The sequence below is a fragment of the Rhinatrema bivittatum genome, chromosome 1 (genome assembly GCF_901001135.1).
Source record: "Rhinatrema bivittatum chromosome 1, aRhiBiv1.1, whole genome shotgun sequence".
Taxonomy (NCBI): Eukaryota; Metazoa; Chordata; class Amphibia; order Gymnophiona; family Rhinatrematidae; genus Rhinatrema; species Rhinatrema bivittatum.
In genome coordinates this window covers 299379483-299402384 of record NC_042615.1, presented here as the reverse complement: position 1 = coordinate 299402384, position 22902 = coordinate 299379483, and positions in this window count along the sequence as shown.

The following is a 22902-nucleotide window of genomic DNA, read 5'->3' as shown; positions in this document are numbered from 1 at the left end:
GTTGGGCTGTGGGCATTTGTCTCTAGAGGAGCGCCTCCAGCGGAGGCTCTCGAGCCTATGCCTTTATTGTGGGGCTCCAGGTCACCGTCTCCAGAATTGTCCAGTCCATCCAGGAAACTTCTGGGCCTAAGTTCAGTAGGGGCCCTAAACTTGGGTGCTTCTTCACCGGCTCCTCAGTTGTCTCTACCAGTCACCTTAACATGGGACTCTCGTTCCTTCCCTGTCCTTGCTCTGATAGACTCTGGAGCAGGGGGGAACTTTATTCTCAAGGACATAGTGCAACTTCTAGGTATCTCTACCCGTTCCCTGGAAACTTCCTTATGTATTGCCTCCATTTATGGTGAGCCATTGCCCGGCCAAATCTCCTTGGTGACCGAGTCAGTCCATCTTCTCACCAGTGCTCTCCATGAAGAAGAGGTGGAACTCCTCGTCTTAGAAAAACCTATTCATCCGGTGGTTCTAGGATTACCTTGGCTCCAGTGTCACTCCCCCTAGTTTGACTGGGGAACTCGTCAGTTCACCAAGTGGAGCCCAGCTTGTCATCAGACCTATCTGAAAAAGGTAGTACACCTCCTACAGTTTCTCTTGCGACTACTATCTCTGGTATCCCGGCTCCATATGCAGACTTTGAGGATGTCTTCTCGAAGCAGAAGGCCAACATCCTTCTGCCTCTCCGTAAGTTCGATTGCCCTATCGAACTCTTACCAGGTACAACACCCCCCTTGAGGCTGGACCTACCCATTGTCACAGCCTGAGACTCGTGCCATGACAGAGTATATCTGAGAGAACCTGGGAAAAGGGTTCATTTGACCTTCGACTTCTCCCGCTGGAGTGGAATTTTTCTTTGTCATGAAGAAGGACGGGTCCTTAAGGCCTTGTCTTGAACGCCTGAACGCCATAACTTGCAAAGACAAGTATCCTCTACCTCTCATCTCTGAGTTGTTCGATTGCCTTCAAGGAGCTTCCATCTTTAATAAGCTAGACTTACGAGGAGCCTATAACCTGTTGTGCATATGCCCTGAGGACATCTGGAAAACAGCTTTTAATACTAGGGATGGGCATTATGAATACCTGGTAATGCCTTTCGGCCTATATAATACCCCTGCTGTATTTCAGCGAATGATCAACTAAATATTCCGAGACCTCCTGTACGTCAAAGTCATTGTGTACCTTGACGACATCCTTGTCTTTTCCAAGGACTTATCTACCCACCGTGCTGATATTTGCACAGCCTTCCAACATCTTTGTGAGAATCATCTCTTTGCCAAGTTAGACAAATGTCTCTTTGAACAATCCAGTCTATCCTTCTTAGGATATATCATTTCCCGGCGAGGGTTTTCCATGGACCCAGATAAACTTAAAGGAATACAAGAATGGCTCCAGCCAGTGGGCCTTTCTGGGCACTACAGCGATTCCTAGGATTCACAAATTATTATTGCCATTTCATCATTAACTACTCGACACTGGCAGCTTCTCTCACGGCTATGACCCACAAAGGCAGTGACACCCGGAACTGGTCCCCTGAGGCCCTAACTGCTTTCCAAAGTCTTAAAGATGCCTTCCTCACTGGACCTTGTTTGCGACACCCGGACCCAAATCGCCCCTTCCTAATCGAGGTGGATGCCTCTGCAATAGGAGCTGGGGCGGTTTTGAGCCAACACTCGATGCAGAGAACCTTAACTCCATGTTCCTTTTTCTCCCACAAGTTCTCCCCCGCAGAACAGAATTATAGTATCGGTGATCGGGAGTTGCTTGCAGTCAAGCTTGCTCTGGAGGAGTGGCACCCTTGGCTAGAGGGTGCCCAACATAAGTTCACAATTTTTACAGACCACAAAAACCTTGAACACCTGAGTCATGCCCAGTGTCTTAATGCTCACCAGGCCCACTGGGCATTTTTCTTTTCCAGGTTCAACTTCGAACTCTGGTATTGCCCTGCGGAGAAGAACCTCCGAGCAGATGCCCTGTCTTGCTCCTTTGAACCTGAAGATGTTCCCGAAGAACCTAGTCATATCATTGATCCCTAATGGATCTGCTTATCAACTACTTATTCAGTTCTGGCTAGGAAAACTGTTGTTCCTCGCTGGTTTCGTGAGAGAGTTCTCCGTTGCGCACATGATTCGAAATTTGCCGGTCACCCAGGATGGGCGCAAACGCTCTCTCTTCTCCAGCAATTCTTTTGGTGGCCTACCATAATCACTGACACCAAAGCCTATGTTGAATCTTGCAACACATGTGCCCAGCAGAAGCCCCCGGTGGGTTGACCTTGGGGCCTTCTCCAACCACTTCCTGCTCCAGAGGAGCCATGGATGCACTCTCCATGAATTATGTTGTGGCTTTACTTCCGTCAAAAGGGAACACAGTCATTTGGGTCATTATAGATAGGTTCTCCAAAATGGCCCATTTTGTACTACTGCCTGGCCTACCTTCAACTCCAGAACTATCACGTCTCTTTTTTCTTCATGTGTTCTGCCTACATGGCCTACCCAAGGATATAGCTTCGGACAGAGGATCCCAGTTCGTCGCTCGATATTGGCATGCCTTGTGCAGCAAGTTCAGTATCAACATCAGCCTCACTACTGCTTACCACCTACAGGCAAACAGTCAAGCTGAATGAATGAACCACTCCCTAAAAGCCTTCTTATGTGCCTACATCAATGATCAGCAGGACAACTGGGCAGAACTTCTCCCATGGGCGGAGTTTTCCCACAACTCCCCCATAGCTGCTTCTACTGGGGTATTGCCTTTCACCATTGTCTATGGCAGGCAGTCACAGCCTCCACTACCTATCCCGCTGACTGTGCCCTCACCAGCTGCTCAGACCACTGCCAATGCCCTTAAAGCTCTATGGAACCAGACAAACCTTCATTTGCGTCAGGCAGCGGCTCGGGCTAAGAAGTCCACGGATGCTCATTGACATTTTGCTCCTGAATTTCTACCTGGACAGAAGGTCTGGCTGAGTACACGATCATTCATCTCAAAGTACCTTCCCAAAGATTTGCACCCAGATACATTGGACCTTTTCCGGTCACTAGTCTTATTGGACCAGTCACTTATCAGCTACGCTTACCACTGACGCTTGGCATCCATAACACGTTCCATGTGTCCTTATTGAAACTGGTGATCCTCTCTTGGCCTTCCCACAAGGCACCTGAACCATCTCATCTGGTTGCTGAGTCTGATACTACCTATAAGGTTTGAGAAGTTCTTGATGTCCGCCATAGGGGCCGTCGGTGGGAGTACCTCCTCTCGTGGGAGGGCTTTGGCCCAGAAGAAAATTCTTGGGAACCAGCGCGCAACATTCTGGACAAAAGCCTCCTCCTACACTTTCATCGTGCCCATCCGGGCAAACCCAGACCTCCAAGAGGGGGGCATAGGGTAGGCCTGCGGTTGGGCCTACTTAGCCCCATTTGCCTGATCCAGTGCCTGGTTATGCCTCTCTTGCGGCCGTGGGCAGCCGCTTCTGTGTCCGGGCCACTCCCCATACTCCCAGCTCCTCCGTGGATATCTCAGCTCTGCGGCGGGCCTCCCTACATGGCCCACAGGGAGACACCGCCATCTCGCACCACGCCCCTCCCTAGGTATGCGCGGGCCATTCATTGCTCCTTCCGTGTGACAGGGACCGACCAATGGCACCGGTAGCCCCTGTCACATGGTAAGGGCAAAGGGCCACTGGCACCATTTTGATTAGTGGCAGCCGATGGCCCGAGAGGGAGAGATCGCTCCCGGGACCCCGCTGGACCTCCAGGGCTTTTAGTCTTGGGGGGGGGGGGAATCGAGATGGTGGTGGGGGGTTGTCATTAAGTAAATTTGAAGGGTTGGGGTGGGGTTTTTTTTTCCAGTTTGTTTCGCCAAGTTTTCCAAGAAGCGCCCGACTCTATAGCTAAAAACAATGCACAGCTCTACTGACTGATACCCGACTTGACTTCTGCTTCGTCTGACCACGCTGCTGATTGATACCTGGCTTGACCTCTGCTTCATCAGACCGCACTACTGATTGATACCTGGCTTGATTGCTGCTTCGTCTGACCACGCTACTGATTGATGCCTGGCTTGATCTCCACTACGATGAAAAGAAGAAAATAGATGCCTGTAGTCTAAAATTAAATCCTTTATTGAAGTGGAGACACAAGGGTAGCCCGACTCTGGCCGAGTTTCGCCGTTTCAAAACGGCTGCCTCAGGGGCTTACATCAATCTTCTTGAGTTCAATGGTTGTGTACAAACTAAGGATAAAAGATGATCATATAGGGCAATGTATGATCTCTTATTTTGTTCCGTCTTGAATCGTTCGCAAACATCGATCTCCACTTGTAAAGTCAAAACCTTTGCCTTGCCTGACTATTCTCTATCTGACTCCTGGTTTGATCCGTGCTTGTCTTGCCACTCTTCCTTGCCTGCCGCCTGCCCTGACTTCAGCTTGCTCTACAACGCTACTGTTGAACCTACTCTGGACTTGGCCTCTCAGGCTTCAGCCTGCTCTTACTTGGGCGCCCTCTGTCTGTTTCCTGTTCTCATTGGCGCCTGGGTCTCTGGGACTCTGCCTCGTCCAGACCGGATCATCAAATTCAACCACCGCTGATGGCCCCTGGCTGACTCCCTTGACATCCCTAGAAGACCTCAGATGGAGGCCCACCTAAGTACAGCCAGCCCCGATACCCAAGGGCTCAACATGCGGGGAACAAGGGCTGGTATTGGTGAAGCTCCAGCCGACCTCTGTAAATCAGCCAGCTCCACCTGCCAACGGTGGGGACCCATAGGGCTTCTCCTGTGGGTAGCATCAATCCCACCTCAGTCCAAGGGTCCACCTCCTACGCAAAATTTATTATACATGCCATCCATAGCAGATAGGGACCCTGGTGCACACTTATGCACGTAAATAGTTATGCGCTGTTTTAATGCTAAAATCCAGGAATGTCCACACTCCACTCAGATCACGCCCATGCCCCTTTTTTCGCAAAACATTTACTCACGTTTTTTTACAAATCTGTGCAGCATGACTGGCCTGAGAGATGCGTGTATCTTCCGGCTTTGGCTCAAGCCAAGCTTTTAAAATTTACCCCTTAGTAAATCAGTTCCTAAAGGAAAATACAATTACAATCAGTTTCATCTTTTATGCATTTCCCACATGTGTAAATTTCAGTTTGCATATAAAACATGTTTTTGTAATAGAGTAGGGTCTCTCTGAAGATAAATGTCTGTGCTCTGTGTAACAGCACTTGTGTATTTACTCACTGTGAATAATGAATACACTTTGTAAATGTGTCTACTTTGTCATTGGGAAAAATACACACATATGCCACATGAGCCTGAGAGACAGTGCCGGGCCGGGGCAATGGCTGTGGCATTTTCTATACACACACCGGCCAATTTTGCCCATCATTTTTGATGGGACTTCCACTAGTGTTAAATAATAAAGGAATGAAAACAAGGAAATAGCAAAGTGTGTAACATCATCTATGTGACATCCATTGCAAAATTGTAACACCAGCAATAATGGTAGCAATAAAAGTGCAAAGACAATAATTTGTAGGACCATTGTAGAAACAACCAAATAATAAATTAAGGTTGCATTATTTACTTAAGGTCCATTATTAATATACATATTTTTTTTTATAATACATTGCATTTAAAAAAAGAAGAAAGCATGGCACATCTTAAGTAGAACTTAGAGACGCCCAAAATCAACTGAAAAAGTCCTTAGCTCAGTCCTTGAACTTCACCCTTGACACAGAGCCGTGTTTTGTCATAGACTGCATCAGGGGGTACTAATCAACTTTATCAATAGTTCTACCACACCAAACAATCATCAACAGTCCAAAAAGATCATCTCATGGGAAGTCTAAGTTCTACTTAAGATACTTCAAGCTTTCTTCTTTTTTGAAATGCATTGGATTGTAAAAAAACAACAACAAAAAATAATAATAATAATAATGGACCTTAAATAAATAATGCAACTTTGATTTATTATTTGGTTGCTTCTACAAAAGTCCTACACATTTATATTTTTATAATTCTTTTGAAGTTTTCTGGGAAAAATTCTCTTTGTACTGGACCCTATTTTCCAAGGTTATTGATTTCTTTGGGGCTCTTGAGTGTGATTTTTTAGCAATATAAGTGTTCCAGTTATCACTGTGTCAGCAGCTTCATAAGATTATTGCTTACAGTCTATACTAAATATGTCAAACAAAGGTGTCAGCCTACCAGCAATTTTATGCTGTGTATCAAACCTGTTTTCTTGGCAGTTTATGTGTTTACTTGGATAACAAAAAAAATCCAAAGATTTATTTAAACCCCTCTAATAGTTAAAATGGTTGCATTTTAAAATACCAGATTCTGAAACCAGTGAATGAATGATTGCAGATTAATTTCCTTCCAGTATTTAGAACAGAGAGAAGATTGAACATGACAGAAATTAATAATTAAAACCACAGTAATTACTGCATTATGTGCTTTCTCCTCAGTCTCTTTCAGATAGGTACCATTGGGACTGCAATGATGCTCTGGTGCTTTGTGACAGAGTAAAAGCATCAGATGTTAAGTAGCAGATGAAGGCTATAGAGTGTCAAACTCATTTATGTGACCAAAGCACATACCAGACCATTGAAATGGAAGGATCGGCTCATGGTGGCCACATCGGTCTGTTTCATAGATTGTATCTTCTTATATAGGTATTGCACCATTAATTGATTCAGTTCATCCGAATCATCAGCCCTGAAAACCTTCTCCGAGGATGTTGGGCAGATATCTGTTCTGGAGATGGTTTTCAAAGGTGATGAATCGGATGAACTGAACCAAATCATGGTGAACGTGGAAGATGTAGTAGGTCAGGGTGACAAACTGAGGAGTAGCAAATCAACTGAACCAGATGGTATATACCCCAGAGTTCTGAAAGAACTAAAAAATGAAATTTCAGACCTATTATTAGTAATTTGTGAACAATCATTAAAATTGTTCTTTGATCAGAGGCTAATGTAAAATAGTTTAGCCTCCTTTAAGGCAACTCTATTACATCTATTTGAGTGTATTAGTTTTTGTTTTTTTTCCCATTATGAGGCGCTTCAATGTATACTCTGGGAGGCACTTAAGAGGGGTTATTAAGTACCTTTACAATGGAGATTATTAGAATTATAAGTGAATAGCCACTGCTTATTGCCAGCATAAGTAGCATGGGATCTATTTAATGTTTGGGTATTTGGTAGGTACTTGAAACTTGGATTGGCCACTGCTGGAGACAGGATACTCGGCTTGATGAACCCTCAGTCTGACCCAATAAGGCATATTCTTATACAAATCTGGTAAAATGTAAGAGCTTAATACTCTAAAATGACATGCAGTTAATGCAATATGCAGTTATTGCAGTGTAGTTCTTTGAGGATTGCTACCCATGTCATGCCATAATCATCATTGTTCCAGCCAGGGATTCATAGATATATTTGTGGAAAAAAATTGAGCTAAAAAGATATTTCCTCTAGAAGGAGATATGGAGCTAAAAAGGAGAAATTGAGCTAAAAAGATATTTCCTCTAGAATGAGAAAAATCTGACTTTTTCACTATTTACCAATATATTATTTATACCAAGAAAGTAATTGTTATATTATCTATGTGCACACTGAGCACAAGTTAGACGCCAGCTGGTTTGCAGTAGAGAACTGGGAGTTAATTTAAATTAACATTGGCCTCTCTGATATTTTATTATCTGTGAACTGAAAGAGCATGGCTGCCCACACTGTGCTCATGTTACAAACTGAAAATGATTTGGTTTCATTTTATTAACCTATGGAAGACATGATATATGGATGAGGGAGATAGATAAGTGAAAGAGGAAATGAGAGAAGTGAGTGGGCAGATATTTTACAACCGAGATGTGGCTCAGAAAACTATATGCATACATTTTGGACGCATGATAAAAAGAAAAGAAAACACAAAAGGCCTGAATTAGAACAAGTTTGCAGGAAGCATGAATGGACAGTAGCCAGGGTAGTTGAAGCCTTGATGATTAGCCCTACTGCTCACAAATTTCAATACATTTTTTGTGTCTGAGATAAGACAGACAGAGAGGTGGTAAAGAAAATAAGCTAGTCGGAGTTGAGAAATATAGCAAGAAAGATATAAGGGAGCAAAAGTACGGCAAGCACTTCAGAGTTCTGCATTTGCTTTTTTAACCCCTGATAAAGATCTATCACTAAAATGTGATAAGTTCAGCCAGAGAAAACAGAGAACATGTAATAGATAAACACTGTACAGCCCATCTAATCTGACCACTTTTATTCCTTCGCTCTTTCTAACATTTACTGATTTTGCTCCTGAATCTACCTTCTTGGAGCCTCATGTTCTAGAGCATTCCTTTTTCTGAAAAACATTTGTTTCTTGTGTATTATTTATACCTTTGAGATATTCAAATGTTATTAAATCCCTCCATCTCATCCGCTCTAAGGTACATCCATTTAGGTCCTTATGTCTCATCTAATATGGCTTTTGGTGTAGTAGACCCTGCACAATTTTACATAGTAACATAGTTGATGACAGAAAAAAAAGTCAATTAGCCCATCCAGTCTGCCCAGTTGTTATTATTTTGATAGACTTTCTCTGGACCATCTCCAATATATCTATATTCTATTGGTGGTATGGTTTGCAAATCTGGACATAATATTTTAAGTAAGGAGTATCAACAGCCTGTACAGAGGCATTATCATCCTTTTTTCTAATAGATATCTCTCCATATGTACCTTAAGCTCTTGGCTAGAGCCAGAGGGATGCTATCATGTTGTTTTGCTACCCTGAAGTCTCCTTCCTGGTTGGTGTACACCAGTTATAAATCAATATTCAATCAGCTGCTTCCCAGCAAAAACAATTAATAATATTTAAAAATATTGGTAATTCATTTTTATTAAAATATTTGAACTTTTTATTCAGTTAGATATGTCTTTGAGCTTCATAATACAAAGAAGATTTATGATGTTCTTGGTTGGGCTCTTTATATGTATTTTAATTGTTCTATATTGCTTTGAATTGTTTTAAGAAAGTGATTTATAAATTGAAATAAATTCAATACAGAGACTAATTCATCCATTTAAGAATAAGTTACATAAGGGCCCACCTCTTAGAAGAGTATATATCAGAAAATTTAATACTGAGGTAAGTGAGACTATAAGTTAAAAAAGAGAGACACCAGCAACAAAGTGAACATAAAGCTATATTTTACAGCTGCCTTTTTTCCTTCAGCCAATCTTCTGAACAATATTCATAGAGGAACAAGGCTATAACTCATCCACTCCTGCAGAGGGATTTTCAGATTCAACAAAATATAATTAAGTAAATTTCCACTCCTAACCAGGTTTTTTTTTTTTTTAATTTTCAACATAGGACAGGGTGGGAGGGAGATCTGGAAGCCAAATTGAGGCTTTTAGGTTGAAAGTTGAACTCCAGAACATCCAGAGTAGCATTTGAAATGCTCCCTGTTCCATGCACAGGTTCCTAGAGGCAGGCAGAGTTCTGGAATTTCAATGCTTGGATGAAATGATGGTGTAGGGAACAGGGATTCAGTTTTGTAAGGAAGTGGGCAACCTTTTAGGGACTGGGAATCTTTTCTGAAAGGACAGGCTCCACCTTAACCAGAATAGAATCAGGCTGCTTACACTAGCCTTGAAAAAGGAGATAGAGCAGATTTAATCTAGAACAAAGAGGAAAGTCGACAGTCACTCAACAGCACATGGTTAGGAGGGAGGTATCTTTGAAAGATACTAATGAAACAGGAGTGTTAGGACATCCCACAGAGAGGTTCCAATAAAAGCAAAAGTAATTCATGTGCCAATAAGTAAAGAACCACCTGAGTTAAAAGATTCCAAATTATCAGTGTCAACTGATAATCAGGTTCTTAATACAAAAAAAACAACATACTTTGAATTGTCTATCCGCCAATGTCTATATGCCAATGCCAGAAATTTTAAGAAGTAGGATGGGAGCGTTAGAATGCATAGCACTTAATGAAGAATTAAATATAATTGGCAACTCAGAGACTTGGTGGAAGGAGGATAACCGATGGGACAGTGCTAAACCAGGATACAAATTAAGGGCCTCATTTTCTAAAGTATCGCAGGCCTGCGATACTTTAGGTAATGAGGGGTGGGGGCCGAAATGGGGGGCGGTCCTGCGCTGCCGGTTTCATACCCAATAGCGCCACCATAGAAGGTGTAGCTATTGGGTGCGAACTAGGATGCGAAAAGGGCCTTACCTTTTTGTCGTCCGCGGCATCTTCGCGGAGTTGGCCCCGGTGACGCCCCGACTCCTCCTCTTCCAGGGCCGACTCCACCCCCATCTTGGTATCGCATGCAATAAAGGACTTTTCGCATGCGATCCGTCTGGAAAATAAGGCCCTTAATCACAGTGATAGGGTGGCTCAGCTTGGTGGTGGTGATGGGGAGGGGGTGGCACTTTATTTTCAGGATGGCATAGAGTCCAACAGGATAAAGATCTTGCAGGAGACTAAATGCACAGTAGAATCTTTATGTGTAGAAATCCCATATGTGTTGAGGAAGAGTATAGCAATAAGAGTATGCTACCAACTACCTGGCCAAAATAATCAGAGATATTAGGGAAGCTACAAATTTGGCAGAACAGTAATAATGGGAGATTTCAATTACCCTAATATTGACTGGGTAAATGTAACATCAGGACATGTTAGAGAGATAAAATTCCTGGATGGAATAAATGACTGCTTCATCGAACAATTGGTTCAAGAACTGACATGAGAGGGCGCCATTTTAGATCTAATTCTTAGTGGAATGCAGGATTTAGTATGAAAGGTAATCGTGGTGGGGCCACTTGGCAACAGTAATTAAAACATGGTCAAATTTGACTTAATGACTGGAAGGGGGACAATAAGTAAATCTACAGCTCTGGTACTAAACTTTCAAAAAGGAGACTTTGATAAAAGAAGGAAAATAGAAAAAAACTGAAAGGTGCAGCTACATAGATCCACAGATATGGACATTGTTTAACAATACCATTCTAGAAGTACAGTCCAGATGCATTCCTTACATTAAAAAAGATGGAAGGAAGGCCAAAGGACTGTTGCATGGTTTAAAGGCAAGGAGAAAGCAGCTATTTAACAAAAAGAAATTCTTTCAAAAAACTGGAAGCAGGATCAATCTGAAGAAAATAGGAAAAAGCATAAGCATTAGCAAGATAAATATAATACATAGATAAGACAGGCTAAGAGTGAATTTGAAAAGAAATGGGCCACAGAGGCAAAAACACATAATAAAATCTTTTCTAAATATATTAGAAGCAGGAAGCCTGTGAGGGAGTCAGTTGGACCGTTAGATGACAGAAGGATTAAAGGGGCACTTAGGGAAGATAAGGCCATTGCAGAAAGACTAAACAATTCTTTTCTTCGGTATTTACTAATAAAGATGTTGGAGAGATATCTGTTCTGGAAATGGTTTATAAGGGTGAAGATTCAGTGAATTGAACCAAATCACTGGTGAATCTGGAAGATGTAGTAAGCTAGACTGACAAACTGAAGAGTAGCAAATTACCTGGACCAGATAGTATACATCCTAGGGTTCTGAAAGAACTAAAAAATGAAATTTCAGATCTATTGCTAGTAATTATTAAAATCGTCCATTGTACCTGAAGACTGGAGGGTGGTCAATGTAACCCTGATATTTAAAAAGGACTCCAGGGGTTGATCCAGGAAACTATAGACTGGTGAGCATGGTTGGCGTGTCCCAATAGGTGAATTAGGCAGTCACCTAGAGCGTCAGCCATTAGGGGGTGGCAAAGAGCAATCATATGGGGCTGCAAGCAGAGCCTATCCCACTCATGGCTGAGAGGAGTAGAGACTTGGTAAGCTGCAAGTGGAGCCTATCCATGGCCAAGAGGAGTAGAAACTTGGCGGGCCATGAACAGCACCTCTGTGTGTGTGTGTGTGTGTGTGTGAGTGAGAGGAATTGTGTGTACGAGACAGTAATGGTGTAAGTGAGAGAGAGGGAAGGGAGCCTGTGTAAGGGTGTGTGTGTGTGAATGAGACAAGGAACCTAAGTGTGTGTAATAGGGGGCCTGTCTGAGTGAATGAGGTTGCTGCTGGAGCCTGGGCCTGGAATGGGGGGGAGGGGTGCAGGTGCAAAGCAGGTTCACCTAGGTTGCTTAATACCCTTGCACCAGCCCTGCCAGTGAGCCTGACTTCAGTGCCAGGAAACACTGTGGAAACTATTCTAAAAAACAAAATTGCAAAACATATAGATAGACATGGTTTGATGGAACACAGGAATTATGGATTTACCCAAGGGACATCTTGCCTTAATAAACATGTGAACAAAGGTGACCAATAGAGTTAATATATTTGGATTTTCAGAAGGCATTTGACAAAGTCCCCCATGAGAGACTCCTAAGAAAATTTAAAAAAAGTCATGGGATAAGAGGCAATGTCCTTTTGTGGTTTGCAAACTTGCTAAAAGATCGGAATCAGAGAGTAGGATTAAATGGTCAATTTTCTCAGAAGCGAAAAGTAAACAGTAGAGTGCTCTAGGAATCTGTATTTGGATCAGTGCTTTTTACTATATTTATACATGATTTGGAAAGAGGAATGACAAGTGAGGTGATCAAATTTGCAGATGAGACAAAATTATTTAGACTTGTTAAGTCATAAGCATATTGTGATAAATTGCAGGAGGACCTTGCAAGACTGAGGAGTTGCCTAGTGGTTACAGCAGCAGGCTATGAACCAGAGAAGCCAGAGTTCAAATAACACTGCTGCTCCTTGTGACCTTGGGCAAGACACTTTATCCTCCATTGCCTCTGGTACAAACTTAGGCCTAGATTCATCAAAATGCTATACATAAAGCAAAAATATAGTATGCTAGTGTCCATGATAAAAAAAAAAAAAAGAGTGCCTGGTTAGTGAAATTTCTGATATAACACATCACCTAGGTAAGTTTCGCTGCTTGTAATACTTTATTGCAATGCACTATCACACCGCACATCATTTTATGCATCGTGTGTCATTTTAAGTCTGGCACATTTTTTTCTTTGTTAATATATACTGCCTTCCTGTAGCTATCTCTTTGAGGATAGGCATGGGAGAGAGAGAGAAGAGGAGAGTTCTTTCAGGAACTTAGTGGAGGTTCATACCAATTTCTCAGTGAGTTGTCCTGTTGTTTAGTGTTAGCATCTGTTTACCTTTACCTTTGTCTCTTGTCTTTATCTGTGTGTGGAAGTTTTTGCTTGTTTGTCATTTGTCAGTTTGTATTTCTGTGGTGGCAGAGGAGGAGTGGTAAGCAGTGGTGTAGAAGTGCAGAATGGTAGGGAGGATGGTGTGGAGAGAGAGGAGGGGAGGAGGAGGGCAAGAGTGGTAGGAGTAGGGACAGGAGTAGAGATAGGAGGAGGTGAGAGAGGGAAGGGCATAGGCTGGCAAGTGTGGCAGGAGGAAGATGGCAGGTTAGGGAGAGACAGAGAGGGCGGGGAGGGGGAGTTGGCAGGGCAGGTGCAGGAGGAGGAGAAAGGGAGGGGGGCGGGGAATGGGAAGGAAAGTCAGGAGAGTGACACCACTTCTCTGGAAATGGAAGTGGCAACCTGCTCATCTGGCAGCAGGTCGGATTTGTCTTTGCGCATACAAGTTCAGCATCGAGGACAATGAGATGCTCATCGCTGGAGTCCTTCAGCATTACAACATGCTGTTTGGGAACCATGCAGCGAAGATGTCCAGGGCAGCCAAGGGCCAGATATGGCGCACCATCGCCCAGGCCATATCCGGTGCAGTAGAATCAAAAGGACTGGAGAGCAGGTGGACCACTGCTACCATGATGTAAAGGCCCAGCTGAAAAACAAGGTGGCAAGCTGCAATAGGTACCAGCGCTAGGGATGTGAATCGGGCTTCGGACGATTGAAAATATCGTTGATATTTTTAAAATCATCAGAAATCGGGGGCTCCCCCAAAACGATAGGAAAACCCCCCAATATTGATCATGGGGGGTTCTCTTATTTTGGGGAAGGGCAGGAAAAACGGCACACAAAAATAACCCCTAAACCCACACTGATCCTTTAAAACTAACCTATTAGCTTCCCCCACCCTCCCGATCCCCCCAAAAATTTTTTACAGGTACCTGGTGGTCCAGTGGGGGTCCCGGGAACGATCTCCCGCTCCCGGGCCGTCCTCCTGCTCCTGGGCCGTTGGCTGCCACTAATCAAAATGCCGCTGATGGCCCTTTGCCCTTACCATGTGGCAGGGTATCTGTGCTATTGGCCGGCCCCTGTCACATGGTAGGAGCACTGGATGGCCTGCGCCATTTTTAAAGATCTTTAAAAATGGTGCTTTTACCATGTGACAGGGGCCGGCCAATGGCTCCCTTACCATGTGACAGGGGCCAGCCAATGGCACGGATACCCTGTCACATGGTAAGGGCAAAGGGCCATCCGCACCATTTTAATTAGTGGCAGCCGACGGCCCGGGAGCAGGAGATTTCTCCCGGGACCCCCACTGGACCACCAGGTACTTGTAAAATGTTTTTTGGGGGGTCGGGAGGGTGGGGGAAGCTAAGGGGTTAGTTTTAAAGGGTCGGGGTGGGTTTTTTGTTTATCGGCTCGGGCGCAGCCGATAAACAAAACCGCGATCGGGCCAGACAAAAAAAAAACCACGATGTGAATCGGAACCAGAATCCGAGCCAATTCCAGTTCCGATTCACATCTCTAACCGGCGCCAGACAGGAGGAGGATCATCTTGGCCGATAGTCCTCATGCCCATGGAAGGACTGGGACCAGACATCTTTGAGGGGATGAATGAGGCCCTGAACACCAGGCGAGTTGGGGCCAGTAAGTTCACGTCACCTGTAAATCTCAAGTCTGCTACAGATGTCCACATATTTTGGCATTAGATGTTCATAATGAAGGACTGATGCAAAGTGCACATCCTATGCCAAACAGTACATGTGCATTTCTTAGCATTCATACTTACGACTTCTTCTTTGTTTCCACAGCTCTCACTCAGGAAACCCCCGGTCCTAGCTATGAATCCCCAGGGACAAGTAGATGCTCAGAGCCAGCGGAGCAAGGAGGAGGAGCAGCAGCAGCCACCACTAGAACAGTACCAGCTACTGCCACACCTTGGCTCAACCCTACAACTTGACAACAGCCAAAACCTCTCCAGCTTGATGCCATGGGACAAAACCGGCCAGTACCCACCTGCCTCCCGCACGCCATGTCACCAGCACACTCAGACAGATCAGCCCAGACATGCCAGCTTTGGTGCCACAGACGGCACCTCACTCATCTCCAACCACAGTTCCTGTATCACCAGCAGCACCAGAGTGGACTGTCCGCGACACACTCAACTGCATTGAGAGGAGGCATGGGATCCACCTGCACCATATATGTGCAGAGCTGGTGCAGTTGAGGAGGGCTCAGGTTGCCCGCACCAATGCTGTGCAGGCGCAGAAAGCAGCCCTTACGCCGGGACTAACCACCATCTCCACCTCCATCAGCAACTAATTCAACGATAGCCAGAGTCTGCACCCATGCCATCTCCATCCTCCCAGGAGCCCACTCTGCACAGCAGTCCCCGGCTTTTAGGATGGCCCAGGGATAGGCCCAGCAAAGATAAGCCACCCCAACCAGCCAACAGCCCAGGCGAGGAAAAGGCCCATGAGGCCCCAAGTTGTAAAGGGTAAAAGATATTAAACTCAAAGATGACTTGTCCAAACAAGCCAGGCCGGTCCTCTGTACAGAGTTCCTGTGCTGGCTAGATGGAAGACACCTGCTGGACCTGTCTTGATTACAGAGTTCCTGTACCGGCTTGCTGATAGGGATGGTCTACTTTCTGCCTGTGTTGTCCTGTTGCTTACTTGTTATGCCCTCCTCTGTACTCTGCCTGTAATCCTGCTTCCTTGATGCGGTCTCCAGTCAAGGTCCTGCTATTGTGTCTCTTCACTGGCCTGAAAGGCTGATAACAAGAATCTTATAGGTGAATTTTAAAAGCCCGGTGCGCACCAAAGCCAGGAGATATACAAGTATGTCCGGCTGGCGTGTGCTGTGCAGATTTTAAAAGGTGCCCAGGTACACACGAATTTCACAGTAGGGACACAAATGAGAAAGCCCAAAAAGGGGCAGGGCGTGAGCATGGTCTGGGCAAGGGCGGGACATGGGCGTTCCGGAATTTTAAAATGAAATGTGCACCAGCACGCACTGGGGTCCCCATCGCATAACTTATTACTATTGCTGTGGATGGCATGCAAGTAATAAAATGAAAAAACTAGGCTAGTCAGCAGGGTTTTAAGTGTTGGAGCTAACAGGGGGAAAGGGAGGCTAATTACCTGGGGCAGGGGAGGGGGGGAGTTGGAAGTCCTATCTCTTAGCTGGGCAAACTGGGAACGAACTGGGAAAACTAGTAATGGCATCAGCATGCGTCCCTTATACAATTCCCCCACTTAGACAGTAGAGACGGCATTTGGGCGCACATGCACGTGTACATATAAAATTGTGCGCATATGTACGCACGTTCAGCCTATTTTATACCATGCATGCAAATACGCACATATGTTGTAAAATGACTGTATCCTTTGGCGTGAGCTGGCATATGTGTGCACATGTGCATCCGCACAAGAGTATCAAAGTTACCATCTTAATGTTGAAGGCTAGAAACTCAGTAAACAATATCTTGATTCCTGGTGCATGACAGACAGTTACCCTTTCAACCATACCCTTTATATTTGTTAGCTTCAAAGCTGTCATTCATTTAAAATATTGCAATTACTCTTATAGTGACTACCAAAAGTCTCACCTATTAGTAACACAGCAGGTTGAAAGGCATGCCTATGGTCACATTGGGGATACACAAATACTTGGGTTCTGAGGAATAGCATGTAGAGACCTTCCACTCTAGTTCTTCAAGCAGATCACATTGACTTGAACTCCACTTTGGAAGATATACAGATTTTCCACAACTTGCTGTCTTTCCCCCCCCCCCCCCACTCTCATGAGAAATGTTGCCTCAGATACTCAATAATCGGAAACATGTGCTAGAAGGCTAATGGCAACCTCCGCAGGTCAGCCCTAAAGACTGAACACAAAGACCTCACTAATTTAAAATGGAATAAAAGCAGCTGTTGTAAAGAATGTAGTATATAAATTTCCATTTAAAGCTGTATTAGATTTCTCTTATTATTTTAATAGCCTGATTTGGCAAATTAAAAAAAACGTATTTATTGAAAGGATGAAAGTGGTGCCTTCTTGGAAGTTCCCTGTTTTTTAGGAAAAGAGAGATAATGTTTCCTGTCATTAATGGAGGTACTCGATTTTGACTGTAGAGGACGTCTCTGGTCCCTTCAGAAATGTTGTGTTTTACTTCATTTAAATTACCTTGGTTCACAGGACTTCTCTTTAGACTTTACCCATATTATAAAAACATGTAAATAAAGCAATGGCTTTAAAGTTAAATATGATAAGATAGAGGATCTTTGGAATCCAAAAAGCATAAATATGTTCTGCATTAATTAGACCTCTCCCCTGGTCTCTTTGCTTTTTCTGTGCTCTGATAATCCAGTATACCAAAATCTTGTACAATGTTGTCAAGAAAAAAGTAGCCGAGTCACAGAGATTCCATTGACTGACTCTGGACCTTTTGGAGATTACAGATTTCAGCCTGCTTGACTGTGCTACTTTTTCATAGCCTGTCCTCTCAGTGTGTGTGTGTGGAGGGGTGGGGGGTGGGGAGGGGATTGTAACCAAAGTTAGGATGGGATAGCAGTCTGTATTACCAGTGTAAAAAGTCACCATGGCTACCCCTCAGTGGGCAAACGTGCATAACACAGCCATCGCCCCCATCTCATTTTTTTCTCTTGGATGGATCCCAGCGGTTAGTTGCTCTGAGGAAAGGGACAATGCAGGGTGGGACGAGCTCCCAAGGAGCAGGACAGAACAGATACTTGCAATTAGCATTCCAGGGCCTGTTGGTTGAGACTGATATGGGATGGGGGTGGGAGGACAGAAAGAAGGATAAAAGGATCTAGGACAAGGATTAAATATAAAAATTTGCAATGATGGCAGTGGGGCAGAAGCAGGAACCTAGTGAGAAATTTTGAATGCACCAGCTGCAACCACAATTTCAGTCAGCAGCTGAAACATTTCCAGCAGACTAGGACTAAGGTAAGTACTCGTCACAACAGCAATGGTGACAGTTCACGAGCCAAAATGGAAGGGGATTAACATGACTATTTCAATCATCTTTTAAAATATGAGTACCGGTACTTTTCATAGAGGCTACTTATTTTTATGTAATCCTTACTGGGCGGGGCTGGGGGTTAAGTCCCATGGGTACACAAATATATTTAAATATATTTGTTTTCTTTGGGGCTGCTCCAGCTAGCAATTAACTCCCATGCTTGACTCTCTATCCCGTGTTGGATTCTTTTTATGGGGAGAAGCTCTGGTTTATGGCCCAGACAATGATGTTTTGTTTCCAGTGTGTGTTATTAGCAGCTGCATCCAAAGAGGTGAGATGCTGGGACAAAAAAGACAGGATCAGGCTCTGGTTATTAAAATAAAGTTTCCCGATTTGGCAATGATTAAATAAATGTCCATTTGTCCATAAGGTTGAAATTACATCTGACTGCTGGTACACGTGTATTTTTCTGTAGGTAGGTGCCCTTTTGTTTCAGGCAACTGGGTAGAGCTCCCATGGTAGTTTTAATTGAGCAAAGCTCACTCAGCGGCTAACCGGGAATCCTACTGAAGGGGTTCCCTCAGTCACAGCATAAACACAGTACTTCCTGAATCCATATCGTTCCTGGATACCCAGCTGGTCCTGGTCACATGGGTGGAAATCCGATTGGGGTCTCCCAGTCTTATGCATTCTCCTTAGTTGTGATTATTAAGAGCTTCTCTTGCACAAAAAGTCAAAAGGGGATCAGGCTACGCAGAGAGGTGGACCCCTGGGCCGAGACGAGGTTGGTGCTACCTAAAGAAGGGCTTCCTACAGGTCCTTGTCATCGGGAGGCGGACACAGGTGGTGGAGACCCAACCGGACCTTCACCTATACCAGCCCTCATTCCCCGCAGATTAAGCCCTTGGGTGCAAGGGCCGGCAGGACTTAGGAGCAGGTCTCCGGATGAAGACAAGCCAGAAGGCAGAAGCAAGATCGGGTATACCAGAGGTCGGGGCTGGCGGTGAGCAGGAGAATCCAGGGATGGGCCAGAGGTCAGGGCAGGCAGCTAGCAGGAGAAATGATGAGCAGGCAAGTGATCAGGGCAGGCAGCAGACAATGCAGAATCCAGGGACGAGCTGAGTCAAGAACCAGAAGATCAAGCTGAGGGGATGAAGAGCCGGAACAGGGACAGGAGCGCAAGGAGCAGGAGCAGGACCACATGGAGCAGGAGCAGGAGCAACCAGCAGTTTTGAGCAGAGCGGGACCTGTTGCTGAGGCAAAGATGGGGCAGCAGGAGCTGCCTTAAGTAGAACCCGAGTGTCAACATCCGGGGCTGCGGGCGGTTTTCCCGCAGCGGCCCCTTTAAATCTGTTTGAGAGCCGCGTGCATGCCTAACAGCAGCAGAGGCCAGCAGCGTGGCGGCAGCAGGATTGGCTCCCAGCCAAGCTGGAGAGAGGTGACAGCATGGGAGGCCCGGACCGGCTTGGAGGGTGAGTGTGGCCGGCCGTGAGGCTCCGCAGTCGGCCACCGCAACAGAACCCAAAAAAGAAAAAAAAATCAAGCAAGAAGCAGGAAGGGTGGAATAAAACTTCCTTGCCTCCAAATAGAGGAGATGGTGAAAACAGTTAATGCAAAAATATAATTCCTCTGCATCGTGTCATCAGACAGCTTAAATCTCTGGAGGAGAGACAAAAGACTACCAGAATCTTCCCTTACACATGATCTAACCTTACACAAGATGCTGCAATTCACTGTGAAGGGTTACCAAGATTCTCACAGGTAATGCTCAAAAATTGGCTTAAGAGAGTCCAAAAACAAGCTTAAAGGCTGGATAGACGATTCATCGGAGGCTGGCTCCTAAATAGGAAAACGTCCTTATTTCTTTCCCATACATTAGGAAAAATTAAAGCAAGAGACAGAGAACAACCTGTTAACGCAGGTTCCAAGCTAAAAATCCATGAGGATAGCAGGTGCTGTCGGATGATAAACAGCTAGGACACACCATCTGCATGTTTCCACATGCGGGAGCAAAACCCAAACCTCTCTCACTTGTTTCCTCAGTGAACTCCCCAGCTTAATAGTGCACTCCTTCAGTAAGGGGAAACCAAAGGTCCCTCACATCTAATTCAGTTTATTTTAGGCTTTCTTAGGACCAAGTCACTCACCCAACGTGTTACAGTAGATCTAATTAAAAAACAAAGAAATCCAAAGATCCGCCTCCCCACCAAAAATCCTATATATGTACATTTACCCACTCAACCTTTCATAAATACTGATCAAATTAAAACCCCAAAAGAATTTTTTTACAAGTGAAAAAGGTGCCTTCATACATGCACCCACCACCTCGCCCTTCAACAGCATAAATACTTGGGGGAAATCAACAATCGTATTCATGGGGCCCCAAATAAACACTTGTGCATATGAATATTTCACTATATGTGTACAGAATCCTAAAATCCATTACTCATAACAAACTGTGTATCAAAACAACATATGATTGGTTCCAAAAGAATTTTAAATATACAAACTCCTCCATTAAGCAAAAATAACAAAACAAGTTACTTTCCTCCATCTATTCTAGAAAAACACTGAGGGGCGGATTTTTAGAGCCCTGCTCGCGTAAATCCGCCCGGATTTACGCGAGCAGGGCTTGCGCGCCGGCAGGCCTATTTTACATAGGCCTGCCGGCGCGCGCAGAGCCCCGGGACTCGCGTAAGTCCCGGGGTTTTCTGAGGGGGGCGTGGCGGGGGTGGGGCCAAGCGGTGTGCCGTTTTTGGGGCGGGACGCGGCATTTCGGGGGCGGGCCCGGGGGCGTGCTTTCAGCACGGGGCAGTCCGGGGGCGTGGCCGCGCCCTCCGGAACCGCCCCCGGGTCGCGTCTAGGCGTGCCAGCGGCCCACTGGCGTGCGGGGATTTACTTCTCCCTCTGGGAGGCGTAAATCCCCCAATAAAGGTAGGGGGGTTTAGACAGGGCCGGGGGGGTGGGTTAGGTAGAGGAAGGGAGGGGAAGGTGAGGGGAGGGCGTTAGCGAATTCCCTCCGAGGCCGCTCCGATTTCGGATTTTGGAGGGAACGGCGGCAGGCTGCGCGGCTCGGCGCACGCCGGCTACACGGAATAGGCAGCCTTGCGCGCGCCGATCCAGGATTTTAGTAGATACGCACGGCTACGCGCGTATCTACTAAAATCCCGCGTACTTTTGTTTGCGCCTGGAGCGCCAACAAAAGTACACGAACGCGCCGTTTTTGAAAATCTACCCCTAAGATAGAGCTTCCTCCGACACGGGCCATGCTTCACTAAAAAAGCTTCTTCAAGGAGGCTCAAAATACTAGTCAATGTGTAATAAGTAGAGAAACAGTCAATGTGTGATAGGTTGAGAAAATGTATTATAGGCTGGGAGATTGAAAACAATTATGCATAGAGTATCATGTGGGGGCCAGTGGACAGAAAGAGGTTGATAATAACTTAGGACCTTGGCACAATACGTAGTATTCCATGAGCCTATTCCTATGCTTTCAAACTAACATCCAGTCAGCTATGGTATGCAATTAATTTTGCATGCCACATTACATTCTTCATTTAATGTTCATATCCAATTATTTTAAATTTCAAAAAAATCCTGCTTTCAATAATTCTGATATACATTCAAAATGGTCAGATGTCAAATGGATACAAAGAAAGGGAAATGAGAGTTGTACATGGGGTAACTTTCCAAAAGTAGACATTAATTTTCCTCACTGACAACAGGAATGAGCACAGTAGAATTTTTTGGGCTGTTATATAGTCAATATATATTTATTTATATGCTTCCTAAACAGATGAATAGGGAAAGAGATTTTTATTTTCAACATTTCTATATAATAAAACTTCCAAAATCTTTCCTTTGGAACCCAGAGCTGGTTGGGTTTTCAGGAGAGAAATTTGCATACACTGAGTCTCCCTGGTGTTGGCTCACACACACACACACACACACACACACACACAAAAGTATCTTTCATCATCCATCCCTGGATCTCTCCCTTTCCAGTCCCTGATCACTACCCCAATCCCCAATCCCCATCCTCATTCCCATCCATACCCACATTTGAACTCAACTAGACATGTCAAATTACCCAGTTCAAGGAAAGAGATTTTAGGCCAGTTCTATTTTTCTAAAAACCCCATCTTGATGTATTATGGAAATGTAGCATTGATTTCAAAAGGTAGAAATACAAGCTACAAATACCACAATACATTAGGATGTAAGAAACCTAATATTATGCAGCAGGACTTCTTCAACCTCTACTGTTGATCCCATAGCCAGTTGGATTTTCAGGATATCTACAATAAATATTCATGAGATAAATTTGCATACAATGGATACCCAACAAGATTGTCTTAGAAAGCCCTGCTGTATAAATCCAGGTGTCTTGTAAAGAATGAGTAATTTAGGATTAGGACAATGGCACAAGATCAATACTTGCACAATTAGACGGTACAGCCGCACAGTCGTACATGTATGCGTGTATGGGGCTCACACAAACAGATATGTCCATTTAATAAATTACGCACCTATATGCGCGTATGATATAAAATCTTCTGAATGTGCATACATGTGCGTGCAATTTTTTATGCTTGTGTGTGCAAATGCCAGCTCTACCGCGTAAGTGGAGGGATTTTACTAGATGCGTGCGCCGCTGCAATTACCAGTTTCTCCAGTCCGTTTCCAGTTCACCCAGATAAAGGCACCTGACTTCCTAACCCCCCTAGTTAGATAGCCTCCATTTTACCCTGTT